The 18,602-nt window shown below is 57.1% G+C and overlaps 1 long non-coding RNA gene across 1 annotated transcript; it reads left to right on the forward strand.

The window, feature by feature from the left end:
* The first annotated feature begins 12,412 nt into the window (after window positions 1–12,412).
* Window positions 12,413–16,119, forward strand: LOC140698857 (uncharacterized). Its single transcript, XR_012076870.1, has 3 exons — window positions 12,413–12,675; window positions 13,069–13,198; window positions 15,334–16,119. It is a non-coding gene; the product is annotated as an uncharacterized lncRNA (long non-coding RNA).
* The last annotated feature ends 2,483 nt before the right edge of the window (window positions 16,120–18,602 follow it).

Raw genomic sequence — 18,602 nt, forward strand, 5'->3', positions numbered from 1 at the left:
TGTGCCGCACAGGAAACTACTCACTATCTCACAGTAGCCGAAAACGAAAACGAGATACGCACGGATGCGCGTGACTGGGACCTTGAGCCGGACGCCAGAAGCCGGCACGCTGCAAGCTCACTGCACTACGGAAAACAAGGCAGCGGTCCTGGAGCCTCAGGAGCATGAAGGCCCGGGAGCCAGGGAGACTGCGGAACTCTTCCGACGCAAGAGCCGTGAAAACCAGAGAGTATGTGTAAATACTCCCACTCTGAGGCTTGCGTTTTCAACCTCTTAACATTACCTTTTGATAAACTACAGTTACTGTTTTTCAAGTCCCATTCATAAGTTTCTCCTACAGGCCTAATGTTCCTGTCACTGTGATTGCCGTCCTGCTGGCTTTTATTTTCTCCATTCCCCCACGGTCCTGAAGGTCTTCTCCTCGTTTGCAGTAACAAGTTCACGTTGTTTTGTGTTGAGGTCTACGACACATCGTGAATTAGTCTCTGTGTACAGTGTGAGGCAGGGGTCAGAGGACACCCTGAGGTAACCCAGACGCCCCTGCATCATCCCCACCATTTCTTTTTTATTTTTATTTATTTATTTTTGTGGTCTACTTTTTTTCAACTTTTTTGAGGGAGCAGATAATCAGGGTTGTTTTTTTTTTTAATGGAGATGCTGGGGATCGAACACAGGACCTCATGCACGCTAAGTATGCACTCCATCACGGAGCTATACACCCCCCCACCCCCACCATGTCTTTGCACTCCTTCCTGAGCTCCCAAAGACCCCACAGCTGGCACGGTTCTGGGGGCTGCCCTGGGGCCACCGAGCTGCTCTGCACCCATGAAGAGCCTGATGCATCTGGTCCCACCGCCTTAACCCACGCCAGACCTCCAGAGCCCTGCTCCACGTCTGAGTGGAGTCGGTCATGGGAGCCCCCCGAGGAGGCCTGAGGCCCACCACGCTCTCCCTCCAAGCCCACTTCCCACGCATCCCGCCCACCTCCCACGGGAGCCCCTCCCTTGGGCACCCAGGTCTCCCCCTTGGGGTTCTGCGCCTGGGAAGGCGGGACCAACGTGGGGGCAAAGGGAGCACCTTCCTCCCTTACACAGAAAGAAAGTCCTTTTTTCTGGCTCCTTTTAAGGTTTTCCTTGACCTCGGTTTTCAGCAGCATGTCCCTGGAGCCCTGGTTGGTGGTGGTGTTGCCATTGTGGCTTTAAAGGCACACTGTCTGGCCCCCCGGAGTCCTGACGCTGCGGTCGGAGGGCCTGCCTCTGTCTGGGAGAAGACACGGCTCCTTGCCTCCGTCCCACGCTGCCCCCGCCTCATGCCCCTTGTCCAGTGGCTTCGGCCCCGTGCGCCTTAGGCACGGGGCTCGCCCCACGTCTGAGGTCCACTCTTCTCCGATTGTCACACTCTTCACTCTGTGCCTGGTTTTGATCTCTTCTCTTCATTCTCTGGAGCTCGCGAACTCTGTCTTCTGTTGTGCTCAGGCGGCTGCTCAGCACACGCAACGCACGTTTTATTTCGGTTACTGGATTTTCAGCTGAAGAATGTTCATTTGTTTTTCCTAGATTCCAGTTTTCTGGGGAGATGCTTTGTCCCCTCCTCTGTTTTCTCTCATGTTTCACTTACAGCTGGAGTTTTGATCCGTGCCTGCGTTCACTCTCAGTGCCCTGGCTTTGGTGTCTGGCCATCATCACTGATTTGGGTCCATCTGCTCTTTGTTTTTTGTCGTGCTCCCTGCATTGTGCACAAAGGCCCCGGCCCTGAGGGGCAGGGATGCTGTCTACCCCAGGGATGCTGGCTCACCGTAATCTCTCCCCATGTGGCCAGAGTGCCTTGACAGAAATCCCAAGGGGGATCACTCGTCTGAGGTAGCCCCACCCTCTCTGGGGAGGCCGTGAGGTTTCATTCAGCCTCTTGGAAGTTTCCATCCTGCCATCCCGGCCTGTGTGGACACTCAGCCAGTGGCCAGTGGCCAGTGGCCAGGCAGGCTCTGCCTTCCAGCGCATCACCGGCCCACAAGACCCCTCTTCCCCGGGAGAGTCCTGGTTCCCTGGCACAATCCTGGGCGCCACCCCACCCCCCGCCCCAGGGACCAGCCCTGAGAGAAATGGGCCAGTTATATCGACTGCGTAGAGAAGGCTCTTGCTCCTCGGAAGGGGCCCCCGTGGTCTACATTGCTTCCAGGACTTGCCAGTGTCACACGTGCCTGGAATCCGTGTTTCCTCTCCTGGCCGCAGCATCTTGACCTAACGTGGCACATGCACCACGTCTCAGAGAAGCGGGTGTCTTCCGTGGTGCCTCTTCTTCTGTTAGCAGTTATTAATTTACCAGTCTATAAAACCACCTGCCACCTTCATCTTTTTGCTTTTCACATTTAAATATGTAGTCCACCTGTGTGTGTAGAACGATAGAGGTGCGTTTCATCTCTCTCTAGTTTTTGGAAGCTGCCCTTTCTTTATTCTTTCTGGCAGCATCTCTGTCATGTCCTGAGGGTCCGTTTATGGAGGCGTCTGGTTCTAGGCTCTCTGTTTGGTCTGTTTGTTCCTGAGCCGATACCACAGACTCTGAATTGCTGTAGTTGCATCGTGAGTCCCAGTGTCCGCCGGCCTTCTCACCGTCAAGGATCATCTCGAGAATTTCTGGGCTTATTCTGCTTCTGGTCGTCATTTAGAGTAATTCAATTATTCTTCCTTTTACTGAAGCACTGTTGATGTGCTGTGTTTCAGACACACAGTGAAGTGAGTCAGTTGCCCACGCAGACGCGGTCTTGTTCACTCCTCTTCCATGACGGGTTATTGCAAGCTAGTGAACACAGCTCCCTGTGCCCCACGGTAGGGCCCTGTCATCTGTTTTACATACGGTGGTTTGCATTTGCTAATCCCCAGCTCCTAACTTTTCCGTCTCCTGCCCTTCCTCTTTGGTAACCATGAGGTTGTCTTCCATGCCCGCGAGTTTGTTGCTGGTTTGTAAATAAGTTCATTTGTGTCATTTGAAATGTTTTCAGGTTTTCAGGTTGGATGTTTGCTGTTCTGTAGACACAATGGCTCAGTGTCGGCTTCAGTGTTTCAAGTTTACCCAGATGCTCAGCAGCAGCTAGACACAGCCTTGTATCGCATACACCTGATACCACACAGTATTTGTCTTTCACTGTCTGGAGAGTCGTTTCATTTTAGAACCAACTTGTCAAGGAGGAAAAAGCTGATTGGGATTACGGTTAAATCTACAGATGCATTTGGGAAGAACCTGCACTTGCATAACACGGCTGTCTCCCAGATCTGTAAGCATGCTGCAGCCTTCCCCTTCTTTGAGGTCTCCCCAGCGCGCTCTGCAGTTTTCTGTGCGGAGGTCAGGCACAGATACTTGATTTTTATCATACACGTCACAGTTTGAAATATTCTTTGCTGAATGTTTGTTGCTGTTGTAAAGAAATGCAACTGACTTTTAAAGAATGACCTTGGGGCCCACATCCTTATAAAAGTGCTCTCATCGTCACAATGGCTTTTGTAAGCGCTGGGTTTTCCACACACACAGTCGTAGCACAGTCACATGAATCATCAGGTTTACTTCTTCTTTCTGATCTGCATGCATTTGATTTGTTCTTCCTGATTCACTGCGCTTTCTAGGACTTCAGTTACAGCGTGAGGCAGAGGTCCCGAGGGAAGGGTTTCCTTTGCGATCCTTATCGCATAGGTGAGTCTGTCCGGCTGTTTAATTTCGGGTGATGTTTGCTCTAGGTATTTGCAGACCTCTCGTGTTAGTTTAAGGAACTTTCTTGTTCCTTATAATATGCTAATATTGACATTTTTACCACGATGCCATAAGTATGAAAAACTTCGCCCTCTGCAAAATCATGAAATGAAAATAACACAGCCAACAGGAGGGTGGACTCTGGGGGCAGACCACTCAAAGCCTGTGGGGCTTTATGACCCGAGCAAAGAATGGCCAACAGCATCATCCAGGCCCACCGTCACCTTCACCGACATCGTCACCATCAGTTGGAACCTCAGCTGGCCTCCCCTGCAGCCTTCAGCCCTGGCCCAGGTTTCTTATTTTAACCACTGGGTCCTTAAAGGCATTCACTCCAGATTTCACCAAACTCTTAACCTCTGGCCCAGAGCACAGACATTTTCAGCCTTTTTTAACACAGGGGAAAGCATCTCCCCAGCATTTCCATTTGCGCTCCAGCTTCTCCAGACAGCTTCCCACCAGGGATGCTGGAGACCCCCGGGTCTGCTGGGAGACTCTCCTCCAGGGCTGTCAGCTTCCCTCCAGGCCTTCCCAGCTCCCAAGACTTTCTCTATAAATGTGAACATGCCCACCTCAGTCATTTACATCGTTACCAGGCTGGGGGAAATGGGTCTAAACAAGCATCATTGTCAGAAGGAGGGCAGAGCGCAGTGGCAGAGCACATGCCTGGCACGCACAAGGTCCTGGGTCAGCCCCCAGTACTGCCATTTAAAAAGAAATTGAAATCTGCAGATACTAACCACTATATATAAAATAAACCAGTTTCTTCTGTACAGCACAGGGAACTACATTCAATATCCTGCAGCAAGCAATAGTGAAAAAGAATATGAAAACAGATACACGTATGTCCATGTAGGACTGGAACGTGATGCTGGGCACCAGAGATTGACACAACATTGTAAACTGATTGTTTCAATTTAAAAAATGTGGAAAAAAACCTGGGGGGGCTCAATGGTAGAGTGCGTGCTTGGCAGCACGAGATCCAGGGTTCAGCCCCTAACAGCCAAACAAAAAGTACCCGCCCCCTGCCGTCCTGACGGCTCTTTACGAACCAGCAGCGGCTCCTGAGCCGAACACGCACGGGCGCCGGCGCGCCGCAGGCTTGCCGCCGCAGGGTGCGCGCTGCCGAGCAGGCCTTCTCTCCGGATCGGATCGTGCGGCTCCCCCTTCAATGAGTCTGTGCTGTGAGTCGCTGTATTCGACTCTCCCGGATACGAAACCACCTCGTGCGCCTGGAGCAAAGCTAAGGTGCCCAGCTGGGTTCTTACTCTACAGCGTGGCCGCGCTCGCGGAGACCCGCGCTCTCTCCCACTTCCCGCTCAGGGCTCTGCCGGGCTCGCGGGCCCGTCTTCTCGCACCGTCCGCTCCGCTCGGGAGCTGGCGGCAAAGCCCCGCTCGTCTCGCGTGCTTCCAGGGCCTTTTACTTGTGTCCCCCTTGGGAGCGGTCGCCCGTGCAACCACGTGGCCCCGGAGCTTTCTAAGCGGCAAGGTTTCACCTCGGCTACGCTTTCCTTCGTAGCTGCCACTTCACTTGTCTCGTTTATTCGTTTCCACCCCCAGTGCCTCACGTGAAGCCCTTCGCGCACTCGTCTGTGTCTTCCCATTTGCAGACACAGACACAGCCGCCGTTCAGCCCGTGCCTCTCCGCCGTAAAGGCCGCTGAGAGCCGCGCGACCTTTAGAGCAGCCGTTTCTGGGGCCCCAGTCGAGCAGCCTCTCTGTCCGCGGACGTGTCCATAAAGAAATGCACGACGCGGTCTTCGGCCCTGCGGCTTCGGACAAGGGTGCTTTTTTCCGCTCACACGCAGCGTCAGGGCACGCTGGGTCAGACAGCTGGCGGCGAGCGCCCGTGCGGGCGAGCCCACGGCGCTCTGTTCCGCCCCGGGCGCGGCACCAGGCGGGAGGGGCGCGGGCGACGCGGGCCACACCGCGCGCGTCCGCCGCCTCTGTGCTCGGCGCCGCTCTCGCGGGGGCTTCTGCTCCGCCCTTCGCCGGCCCTCCTGTGCTGCCGAGCAGGCTCTTGTCTGAGTTTTGTTAATGGAGGCACTGGGGACTGAACCCAGGGCCTCGCGCGTGCTGAGCATGCGCTCTGCCGCTGAGCTGGACCCTACCCCCGTCAGAGTTTCGTGCCCTTGATACGCTTTTCAATGCATCACGTGCCCCTGAAAAATTACTGACTTTACAGTGTCGATGCTGGGTTCTCAATGTGACTCGTAGGTAGAACTTTTTCGTGGGGATGTCAGATCCTCCGCGTACTTGTTGGCTCCATTTCGGGGGCGCGCAACTGATCAAAGGCCCCAGCAGCTGCTCTCAAAATCTAACCCCACACGCGCACCACAGCCCAGGCAGCCGACAGGGGGCCGACGACGGGGTTCCCAGGCAGGCCCGGCTCTCTCTCGCATGGAAGACGGTGGCTTCAGGATTCCCCGAGGTCTTGCCCAGCAGGGTCCAGCCAGGGCACGTGGGGCGGGAAAGACACCGCTCACTTGCAGCATCACAAGAGCCAGGGGGCAGGTCCTGGCGGGAGCGCGGGCAGTGCTTGTGGGATTGGTCCTTTTCCCCATTAAAATAATTGATGGGGGGGTAGAGCTCGGTGGTAGAGTGTGTGAGTGGCAGGCGCGAGGGCCTGGGTTCAATGCCCAGCACCACCAACTAAAAGAATTAAAATAAGTAAATACACCTAGTTATCCTGCCCCCCTCCACCAAAAAAAAAAAAAAAAGAAGAAAAGAAAAGAAACCCACACACATTTAAAAAAAAAAACTGAGGTGTGAATAAGATACAGTAAAATTCAGTTCATTGACTTCTGACAAGTGTCCCATGACCTCCACCAAAAGCAAAACACAGAACAGTTTCCCATCACAAAAAATTCCCCTGTGCTGCTTTGAGATCAAGCCCCTCTGCACCCCCAGGCGCTGGCAACCACTGACTTTTCGTTTTTTTTCCTGTTTCTGTAATACAGCTCTTTCCAGAATGCCATGCAGGTGGTATCTCACAAGATGCGTCTCTTCTGTCCCTTGTCTCACTGGTGATGGTGGGCCGAGCTTCGTTCATGCAGCTGCGTGGGGGAGCTGCTTCTTTGTGTTGCTACGGGGCGTTAGGATGCGCAGCAGCTCTAGCTCATCGGTCCCCAGGGGCGGGTCAGTGTGGGTTGTTCCTGGCCTTTGGTGAGTATAGGTTTCTTGAGAATACAGCTTTTTATCTCGCTTGTCTTTGAGCAGGATTGCTGAGTCACATAATAAGTTCATGCTTCACTTACAAGAAACGACCAGACTCCTTTCCCAAAGGGCTGCTCGCTTTGTGTTGCTACCTCTGGTTTCCGGGACTACCATCCTGGTCCGCACTGGAGAGGGCCCGAACTTTTCTTTCATTCTGGCCACTCTAAAAAGTACATGGTGGTGCCTCCCTGCGGTTTTAATCTGCATTTCCCTAAGGACGTATGTGCTGAGCATCTTTCCCTGTGCTCATCTGCCATCTGACTCTCCTTGGGTCAAGCGTCTCTTTCAGTCATTGGCCCATTCTGATACTTGGCAGCAGCTCCAGGTCTCTGGGTGGACCCCTCCAGCCCACCACAAGCCGGAGCAAGGACGACAGGCAGCCAGCATCCTCAGTGCTCTGAGCCCCAGGTGAAGCCTCAGTCCCTCGGGTGGGGCCTGAGCCGGAGCAAGACGCCCCCACCTCTCAGCTGCACTCACTGAGGACTGAGCCACAAAAGCAGAGGGCTGGAGGGCAGGACGAGAAATGCAGACATACTGCCCGCCACCCCCTCCCCAGGGACTGACGACCCAGGAGCTGTGGGCTGGGGAGGGGCCCCGCGTGCCTGGCTCCCGGGAGCAGGGCAGGCACACACCTCGGTCCAGACACCACGGACGCTCACAGTTCTGCCCAAGTCCGGGAGATTTGACGGAATGAATGTTTCTTCATTTGACAGGGCTCCAGCGCCGCTTCCGGAGAACGGCCGCTTGCATTTTTCAAAAACGAATTTTCTCCCGCTTCACGTCTGAGTGGATCTGCAGAGCTTCCCCTCGCCACCCTCTCCACTGTCAGTCTCAGAGCAGGAATCCCCCATCACTTTATAATTAAGTGAAATTTGGGTAGAAGATGATCTTGAGCCCCCAAAGGCTAAACAGTTGGTGAAGAAAATGGCGCAGAAGAAAGAAGTGCCTTCCAAAGGGACCCTCCACGGGCCCCTCCCGCTCCAGCTGCCACCTGCTACCTGCTGTCCTGCTGTCCCTTCTTCCTTGGGACTTCCCCTTCACCTCCGGACTGTAATACACCCTGCTTATGTCACGGTGCGCCTTCTAATACACTCTTGTTTGTGTCACTCAAGGTCACAAAGACTTTCTCCTGTGCCTGATTCTAAATGTCTTACAGCTTCCCAGGTTGCATTTACAGCGAGGACTGATCCAGAGTTAATTTTGTACTATTTTCATTTTAATTTTTTAGTATGGCTGTTCAACTGTTTCGACACCATTTGTCGACAAAGACTCTCACTCTCATTAGCTGTCTTTGCACCTTTGTCAGAAAGCAATGAGTCTCATTTCTACCCAGTTCTGTCTACACTCAGTACTTTCCCACGGATCTCTGCCCTTGCCCCCTGCCAGCACCACACTGTCCAGATCACCAGTGGTGCAGAAAAACGTGTTACAGCTCAGTTGTGACAGCAACACAGATCCTGCCGAGAAACCAAGCGGCACGCAGAGCTGGAGACCTCAGGTTTATTACGTTAGCAGGCCCAGAAGAGTTAACACTCCAAGCTCTGGATCCCGTCGGTAGGTTTACACAGGCTTTTCTAGACTGCCAGTTTACACTGTGCAACAGTATATGCAAATAAGGTATAACAAAAGTTGACTAATTAGGGACAAGCTTTGTAGAAATGGACCAATCAGGAGGGAGAGAAATAACCAATCAGGAGTGAGCTCCATGCAAATGAAGTACTACAAATGGACTAATCAGAAGTTAGGGAAATGGACCAATCAGGAGTGAAGGAAATAACCAATCAGGAGTGAGCTCAGGGAACCAATAGAATTTTAGGGGTAAGTAAGCCGTTTCAGAGGCAAAAAGTGAGATAGAGTCTCTGGGCCAGGGAACCCAGTGGTGCCGCTGCAAGAGTAGTGGCCCTGCCTGGGGTCCTGCTGGTCTTTTTATGGGGCTTCCCGCCTCACCAGAACTTTCTAAGACGTCTTCAAGTCACGTAATACCACGCCTCCAACTTTATTTCTCTTTTTCAAAATTTCTTTGGCAACTTTAATTTTTTTTTTTGCCTCTCCATGTACATTTCACAAACAAAATTTCTTTTTGTCTCTATTTACCAAAAAAGAAAAAAAAATCCTGCTAAGATTTCTTTAATGGAATCCTATTAAATTTGCAAATCAGTTTGGGACCAGTGGCTGTCTTCACTGCTTTGACTCTTTAACCCATAGAGGCCCTCTCTCTTCCCACCACTGAGTCTCCCTTGATTTGTTCAGCTTATACCGAAGTATTTCACCTCTGAGGCTATTTTTTAAACAGACTATTTATTTAAAAGCAGGCTTTATTTTTCAGAGCAGTTTAAGGACCGCCGCAGAACCGGGTGGGAAGTACAGAGACTCCCCATGTGCCCTCTGCCCCGGACTCGCGCAGGCTCCCCCACCACCGACCCCCCCGTCAGGTGGCGCGTTTGTTACAGCTGAGGACCTACGCTGACCGTCATCGCCCAAAGTCCACCGTGTACCTGAGGGTTCACTCTCGAGGTTGTAATTTTTTTCCTGAATAAAGAGTCAACTTTTAATTGTAACTGACCAAACCGCACCCCGGAATGTCTCCAAACCACCGAACAAAAGGGGCAGGATAAAATTCTCCTGATGAAGGAGCCAGGTTCTCACCAGCCCCGGAGCTTCTGAGGTCAGGCCACGAGCAGCCTGCTGCCGGAGCTGCTTCTGTTCCCCACGCAAGGGGCTCAGCCCAGGAGAGGCCTGGGGGCGGGCGGGGCCTGTCCCCTCCCCCCAGCCTGCTGGCGGGGTGAAGCCTGCCCCAGCCCATCCCTGTCCCGAGGCAAATGAGGCCCCTCGAGGCACCATCCCAACAGTCAGGGAAGGAGACAAGGCTGCCCCGGTGCCTCCTGGATCTGCCTCCAGATCTTCCCTCCAGGCTGTTCACCGGGTTCCCGGGGCCTGGGTGCGCCTTAAATAAAAGCCAGGGAAAAGCCTCCGATGCCCCACGATCGATCGCCACAAAGTCAGCCACACAGTCAAAGAAAAAGCAAAACTGCAGCCCTAATACAGCGACGTCAGCTGGGCCTCAGAAGACACCCTCAACCCCGACCTGGTCGGCCAGGGCGGGACCGCGGCTCAGGGCCGTGGGCTGCGGGGTGGTCCGCTGCTCTTCTGGTGCAGGGGCGCCAGCAGGTGGGTGTGGACGTCAGGTGGGGGATAGATGACAGGCGCACAGATGGATGGACGGACGAATGGATGGATGGGTGGATGTATGTAATATAAAGCATGTGTTTGTACATAGATATGTGATTATGTATCATGTATATTTGAAGGGAATTCCCTGCACTTAATCTTTAACTAAGTTTCTGTAGATATGTCCACTTCCCTCTCTCCTCTACCACACAGCACGCTTACCTGTGCACACTCGCAGATGACGCTGCGTGTGTGTTCCCGTGCACCTGCGTACAGTTACGTGTGTGCACGTATCGCAGCTGGGTTTGAGCTGGTGCTTGGCTGAGTCAGGTCTGTGGATTTCCTTTGAAAAGTTTTGGTGTCAGGATAGCACTGGCTCCCCCAAAAGAGCTGGGACGTGTCCGTCCTCTTCCATGTTTTGGAAACGACTACAACGTTTGGATTATTTCTCCCTTAAAGGCTTTGTCTGACTGACCAGCGAAGCCGTCTGGACGTGGAGCTCCCTCGGGTGTGAGGGAGGCTTTTGTTCTCACGATGACTTCGGTTCCGTCGGGGATGTAGGGCTGTTCAGACCGTCTGTGTCTTCTGGACTGAGCTTGGCGGCTCACCCCCGGGGACCCTGGCCTCGGGACCTCAGCTGTCGAGGCACACGTGGGCAGAGATGTCAGCGTGCTCCCCGTGCCCCCCTAAAACCCCGAGGGCTGGAAGCTTCCTGCCTGACAGGAAGCCCTGTGGTCCCAAGACCGCTGGCGAAGCCCCGCATGAGGTGTTCCCCCGGCGCTTTCTCTCACGAGCTCCTGGGGGTCCGCGCTTCTCCCCGGGTGTCTGCTGGCTCTCACTCATGGGCCTTCTTCCTCGCGTGCTGTGTGGTTTTGTGGGTTTTTGGTTTCTGCTGTGGATTCGTGTCGCCCAGACTCTAGCAGGAACCCAAGCTCCCGGGTGAGGCTGCACCTCTCCTTGAAGTTTTGCTTTGCCTCCGCCCAGCTGCACTGGCCACTCCAGACCCAAGACCCCTCCACGTGCCCTTCTCAGCCTGCGGTTTCCTGGACTGCAAGTCAATGTCGGTTTGGGCCTCCAGTTACGTGAGGGAGGCTGGCTTGTCACTTCTCAGGGGAGGCATGGAACCCTCATCACCCACAGCTCAGACTCAGGAAGAACATTTCCTTGCTCCCCCCTTCAGACGTGGGCGGGCTTCCCTGGCCCCCTCTTACTGGGGGGGTGCAGGCTCTGGGACTCTCACCTCCGGGTGAGCAGTGCAGCCCCGCCTTCACCTGGCTCATAAAACCAAAGTCCCAGGTCGCACGAGTACATGGCGATCCATCCACCCCAGGGACGCTCTGCCGCAGAGCCCTGAGTGGACCCCCGTCACCTGCACCATGTGGATGAAACACACCAACACACCTGGGTGGGAAGGAAGGAAAGATACACAGTCTGGTGGCATTTGTGTGGCCCTCAGTGACGGGCAGGACTCATTTGATTGGAGAATGCGAGCCAGTGGGCCCTTGGGGGCCAGGGCAGCAGGTGGAAGCGGGCGCTCCCGGGACGCCAGAATGCTCTGTGTCTTGCTCTGAGGCCTGGCCACGGGAGGGCGGTCAGCTTGTGCGAGGGCGAGGTCTGTGTGCATCGCTGGTCCCCTTCTCTGTGGTTTCCTCTCAGCAGAACGTGCTTCAGGGCGGAGAAGGCAGCAGCGGGGAGTCCGGAAGGCATCGACTGGCCGCCCTGACCTCGGCCCCTCACAGCCGCGTCCAGCTCCTCCCCGCCGTCCCGTGACCTCCAGCCTGGCACCCGTGAGTCAGCTCTGGGCTGACAAGCACTTTCTCTGTTTCACCCAACAGCTACATGTCTTTTAAGCTGGAGGGATTGTTCCTGGCTGCACATCTTGCGTTTCGAGAGCTGGAGGACCCTCTGAGGATGAGTCCCACGCTGGAAACGGCACAGCCCAGCAGGTGGGGGCCAGCAGCAGCCACGCCCTCGCACCCACGGGCCCGGCCCCAGGCCAGGTCAGGGCGAGGAGACAGAGGCCCGGGTGCGGGGGACCCGGGACCACGCGGAGCCGGCGACCCTCGGCCTCCCCCACGCCCCTGCCCGGGCCTGCCCTTTGATGCCAAGCTGCCATGGGCTTTCTACTGTTTGACGCCATCTCTTACTCGTGCCGCCACCCCCACCCGCCCCGGCAGGTTCAGTGACCTGCTTCTCACAGAAGGAGGCCCACGCACACAGCAACAGGTCCGGCTCGGCCCGGACCCCAGTGTGGTTCCAGGCGTGTGCAGACCTGCTCAGGTTTCACACAGAGCCTTCCTGCAGGGAGGTGTCTTTCCAGAGCTGGTTGCTGGAGGTCTTTGCAGAATTCTCGCCTCCACCGTCTAGGACCGCATCACGCAGAAGGGCTCGGGAGGGCCAGAACCCGCAGGCTGTGGGTGGGGGTCTGCGGGCAGTGTCCCTGCCGCCGACAGCCAGGGCCAGTCGGCTCCTCCGGCCCAACAGAACCAACAAGATGTGTGTCCACAGAAGGACACTTACTTAAGGAACTGACTCACCCTGCTGAGGCGGCTTGGTAAGTGCCATCTGATGGGGGAGGCAGGCCAGGAGACTCAGGGCAGAGCTGCAGTCTGCATCTGAAGATAGTCTGCTGGCAAGCTAGCTGGCGCCCATGCGGCCGAGGGAAGCGCGCCTGTTGCAGGACTTCCTCCTGCTCAGGGTGGTGGGGGAGTCGGCCTTCGGTTGGGCTCGGACTTGCAGCTGATTAGGTGAGGCCCACCCACGGTATGGCCAGCTGTCCACTTTGCTCAAAATCCACCATTTGGGGGCGGGGCGAGGGTGTAGCTCAGCGGTGGAGCACATGCTTTGCACTCATGAGGTCCTGGGTTTAATCCCCAGCAAACAAACAAACAAAAACAGTAAAAACTACCCCTGTAAACGCTAACCTCATCCAAAAACGCCCTCGCAGGAACACCCAGAGCAACACGTGACCAAATGCCTGGGCAGCATGGCCCCACCCAGCTGACAGTCGCGCCCTTGCTTCACACTGGACCAGTCGCGCTTTCCCTGAACGTGAACTTCAGACTTGCTGCCAGTGCGTAAGTTACTCGCGCTTTCAGGCTTGGCGTGCAGAACTTCTACGTCAGGTCTGAGGACAGGTCCCTGAGTCTCAGAGGCAACAGTGCAGACCCTCTGCCCTGGAGGGCTTCTCTCTTCTGGGGCGCGTCACCGCATGTAACTTTTCCCTCTGAAATGGGGCAGAGGTCCTTCTGTAAACCACTTCGTTCCCTCCTACAGGTGACGAGGTCTATGAGGCTTCTCCCTTTTTGCTGTGGCTGCTAGGGAGCTCACAGCAAAAGCTGGGCTGTCAGGCTTGCCTTTCCCTGAACCTGGATGCAATGATATCATGGTCCCGTCTGCTCTTTCTTTCCTCTGGGAGGTCATATTCTTGCTGAACTTTTGCTCTAAAATAATCTACACCCTCTGGCATCCAAAGAAAGCCAGTCAGCATCCGGCCTTGGGGACAGAGTGATGTTGATTTAGACTCTGACTCTGGATTTCCTAGCTCTCTGGCTTGGGACAACTCCTTTACCTCTTGGTTTTTTAATTCTACATTTAGGAAAGAATATGTAAATATTTAACTCAGAGCCTGACACATGACACTCAATAAAATTTGTTATTATTTTTAAATCATTTTGTCATGTTAAGGGAAGCACTAAATTAGACGTGAATGGAGTGGGCACCCCAGCCGGCAGGGAGCATTCCTGGCCAAGGGCAGAGGCAGAGAGATGTGAGGCCCTTCCGGTGCCCAAGGCTGGTCCCCAGGGGGTCCGGCTGCTGACACCTGGGGTTCAGGGGCCTGTCAGGAAGGCCTGGGGAGACGGTGCCACCGTCCAGCCGAGGTCCTGCCTGCCCTATGCTGGCCCTGGGTCAGAGAGAGAAGTCATGAAGCGAAGAGGTCTGGGCTGACACAGGCCTTAATTGGGGCTCCTGAGGGGAGGGCGGTCCGGGGTGGGAAGGTGGGGCTGGGGAGATGGGCTCGCAGCACTCTGAGCCCTCTGGTGCCACCTCACATGGGGACGCTCAGACAGGGCAGGGGCTTTGGAGTCACAGCCCGGGGCCTCCTGCGAGCCACAGGCATCTGTCCTGGTGAGTGGTCGAGGGGCCCCACGGCCCTGGGGACACAGCCTCTCCTGTGATGTGGCACTCACGATGCCTTGGACACCCTGTGAGTATGAAGGGTGGGAGGGGGGCCTGCGGCCAGCCCAGAGGAGGCACGGGGACCTCCAGGCCCAGGTCCAGTGCCCACTAGGGACCTGAACTTCCCCAGACCTGGGGCTGTGGGGGCCTGGAAGGAAACTGACACATACACCCCACATCCTGTGCCTGCCGGCCAAGCCCAGACTGTACCCTCTCTGAGCCTGTGTGCCCCGTGGGCCCAGGAAGGACACGAGCCCCAGGCAGGCGCCCAGTGCAGCTGCCTCCCCGGCCGTGCAAGAGCGAGGTGTCACAGCGTGTCTGTGTGAGCCTGTCGCCCCCGAGCGGAGGAGCCCCTGCTTGTCCTCTGCCCTCCCGGCGTCTTTCCACACTGAAGCTCTCTGCGCTGGCTGGGTGTTCCATTGTGGTCACGAGCGGGACCTGCAGGCAGATAAGGGGCCGGAATTCCACCTGTGCCGCCTGTCCAGGTGTGCGCCGCTCTGTGTCTGGGGCTCTGCGCCCAGAAATGCAGACGCCACAGGGCCAACCTCAAGGGTGCTGTGGGCCGGGGAGCCATCCCCACCCAGACGCAGCCCTCAGGTGAGGGCCTCTGTCATCCTCACTGCTGTGTCCCTGGCAGAGCAGATAGCCCGAAACCTACTGGGGCTCCTGCACTGAATGATGAAGACCTTAAAAGAGCCAGCGAGAGCAAGGCGGCTGTGGCGGGGGAACGTTCACTCAAAGGGACTGAAGGTCCAGCGGTCCAGCTGGACATTAAGAGCCTCAGCTGTGGCTCTGTCCCCCCCAGGGCTGACCCGGCTGCAAGGCCGGCTCAGGCGGCGAGTCTGGAGGGGAAGGGGCAAGAGCGAGGGTCCCGCCTGGGCTGGACCCGGCGGGGGCTTGTGGCAGGAGGTTTTGGGCTTTGGGAGCTGCTGGCAGCCGGGCAGGGGTGGGAAAGGAGAGTCCTCATGGTGCGTGACCACAGAGGGGTCCCGGGACAGGCCAAGGACAGTGACAGGGCCACTCCCTCCCTCAGGACTCGGGGGACGCCGCTCCAGTCAGTTCGGAGCTGAGAGGTCACTTCCTGGGGAGAGTGGCCCCCAAGACCTGCGGTCGGAGGCTCAGATCTCACACTGGCAGCGCACGGGGACACAGCAGCTGGACTGGGAGCCCCCCACCAGCCACAGCTGGAGCGGGAGCAGGCGGGCACACAGCAGCTGGAGCCACCGCCCCGGAACAGCCACAGCACCCGCGGTGCCGGGGTAGGGGGGGTCTGAGGAGCGGGGCACGGCGGGTGTTCGGGTGTGGAGCCTCCGGGGCCGGGGGCCTCTACGCGCCGGCCAGGTCAGGTGAGGCCGGGCGCCGCTCGCTCCTGGTTCCCCTTTGTGCGTCTTCCCCGGGGAGACTGCGTTTCTCTGTTTAACCCCAGAGGGACCTCGATGGTGCCGTTGTCTTGTGCTCTTTCCTTAGGTCATTATTTTCCCTCACGTGTCCCTGAGGAACAGCAAGGCCCTGGTGTCCGTGTCGGTTGGCCATGGCGGGGCGGGGTCCTTGGCTCCGATGCTCTGTCCATCTGTGCTGCCTGCACTGGTGTCCAGTGGCCGCTGGAACAGATGACGACATCTGGGGGTGGGGAACAGTGGGAATGTGTCCTCTCCCAGCTCTGGGGCCAGAAGTCCGCTCCTAGGGACACCCGAGGAAATGAAAACACTAGCTCGAAGAGACACGGGCACCCCCATCCACCGCCGCAGTGTCCGCCGCAGCCAAGGCTCGGGAACAAACGCGGTGCCCTTCAAGTGGCATGTTTACCCAGTGGAACAGTGCTCAGCCACGGAAAGAAGGAAGCCCTGCCGTTTGCAACAACATGGACAGATCTGGAGGGCGCTGTGCCAAGTGAAGTGTCAGACAGAGAAGCACGAACACCGCCTGGTGTCACTTCCATGTGGGATCTGAAAAGTAAAGACCCAAAGTCATGGAAGCAGAGAAGAAAAGCAGCTGCCAGGAGCCGGGGGTGGGGGAAACGGGGAGAGGTGAGGGAAGGAAGGAAGGAAGGAAGGAAAGAAGGAAGGGAGGGAAGGAGGGAGGGAGAGAGGAGAGGAGGAGTTCACGGTGGAGGCAGCAGAGCCCAGCTCCCTTTCCTTGACCTCCCTGCGCCTCCAGTCCCTGGTCATCATCCCCTATAAGCCGTGGTCAGCCATTCGGGGTGCATGGATGTCTGTGGGCATTTTGTGTTCTTGTGATAAAAAAAGTTGTAGATGTGTTTTAATGTTCTAAAGACACACCATCTGAATAGCAGACACGTTGCTACGCTGGCTTTGTAATGGACAATGACCGCATCCTGTCTCCTCACCTCAGAGGTGTCCACCCATCCCCCAGCCACGGTCCCCCGTCCCCGGTCCCCCACCCCCCACCCGCACACCCCGCCTCCACTCACCCCCCAGTGAAGGCGGCCTGCCGGCTCTGCCGCCGCAGGTAACCCTGAGCGCCGCGAGCACAGCCTCCTCACGTGGGCTGGAGGCTGGCCTGTTGGGGCGGCAGGCCATGCGGCCGTGAGGCCCAGTCGGCAGAGCCACTGCCTGGTGCAGATGCCCACCTCCCCTCCCTGCCCGGTGACCTGGGGCGTCACACAGGCTTGCCGGCCCTCAGGGTCCTCATCTGTAAAAGGACCCGCAGTAACTGCTTTGAGGTTACTTCATGAGAGTGGATGAAAACCTGGCCCTTCCCAGGTTCCCAGTGAGAGCACGGTGACATTTTCACTCTGGCCCTCTGTCCTCTCCTGGGCCCGGGGCTGCCCGCGTGGTCCTCCCTCCCCTCAGGGTTTAGGGAGGGCCTCTTTGAGGAGCAGACAGGGTGGGAAAGGAGGGGGCCGAGCAGAGGTCGCTGCGAAGTCCACGGGCGCCCCCTGGTGCCGGGAGCTCTGAGTCTGCAGACAGGACCCCGGCGCAGGACCCCGGCTCTGAGCAGCAGATAGTCTGGAACCCTGGGCACAGGCTGGTGCAGAGAAAGGGCGCCGACGTGGCCCCCTGGGGCTGTGCGCTTGGAGCACTGGTACCACGACCCTTCCCCCCAGCGAGCTGGCCCTGGCTTTGAGGTGACCCGTGTTCCTCCTGGCCCCTCCCCTCCGCGTGGACCGCGCTGAGCTGTCCCGGGGCTGGAAGGGCCTGAGCAGGAAAGGGGATAAGAGCAAGGCCCTTCCCTTGGGTCCGACTGCCAGCAGGGCCCTCGCCGTGTGCCCGGGCAAGCCGGCTGGTCTGTGCCCTCAGACCCCCCACCTGCCTGTCGCTCCATGGCTCGGGCCAGCTCCCTGGGCACTGGGTCTGCGGGCTCAGGCCCACGAGGAAGCAGCCCCGCACTTGCTGGCCTCTGGTGCCCTGTCCCTGGCCCCCCATCAGCCTCTGGGTCCTCCAGGTCCCTGTCCCCCAGCCCTGTCCCCATCCCCAGGGGCTGTCTGTGTCCTGGGTAGGCTCCAGTCCTCGGCCTGTCTGTCACCGAGTTGCTGATGCTCGCTGAACCTCCTCTTCTCAACTGTAAAATCACAACAGTGAGAGTAGAGCCCATCCCCACTAAGTGGGAAGATGCTCGGGGGCCTCTTCCAGGCCCTGAAAAGTCAGCGGGGTGAGAGGGCGCCACCTGGTGGCAGGGGGGTACACACGACGGCGCACCGGCCAGTGGAAGGAAGGCTGTTGGGAGGGTGCCCAGCTGACCTCCAGGGTTTGGGGTCTGCAGGAATCTGCCGGGACCTCGAGGGGCGGTGTCCCCAGCGGGTCAGGTGCCACTGAAACACCTGGAGCTCTGATGAGGTTACAGCTCTCTGGCCTGGGCCCACCCGAGAAAAGAGTGGAACCAAACCAAGTCCACTTTGTCTGGAGATTGGAAAGCACTTATTTGGCGGGTCCCATTCATCTATTTTTCACCATAAATTAATCCCTAAATCGATTTCTGTCTAATCAACGGAGGAGTCGCTGACACAGCCTGATGCCCTCCCCCAGATGCCAGCACGCCCTGAGTAATTTGGGGAGCACCTCAGGCAGGACTTTGGAAGAGTTAGGATCAAAGATGCACATGCAGGAGGCAGCCGTGGAGAAGACCGGCCGTGGGGGGACGCAGGTACAGAAGGAGAGGGCTTCAGGGCCAGGCCAGCACTGGCCTCTGGAAAGCCAGGGGACAGGTTCCCGGGGTGGGGGAGGGAGAGTGAGGATGAGGACGCCAAGGCTCTGCAGCTGGTGCTGGAGACATGTGACATCCGCACAGCTGACTGGTGCCGAGGCTCAGGAAAACCACCAAGGACCAGCCTGGAGCTACTGG

The sequence above is a fragment of the Vicugna pacos genome, chromosome 10 (assembly GCF_048564905.1).
Source record: "Vicugna pacos chromosome 10, VicPac4, whole genome shotgun sequence".
Taxonomy (NCBI): domain Eukaryota; kingdom Metazoa; phylum Chordata; class Mammalia; order Artiodactyla; family Camelidae; genus Vicugna; species Vicugna pacos.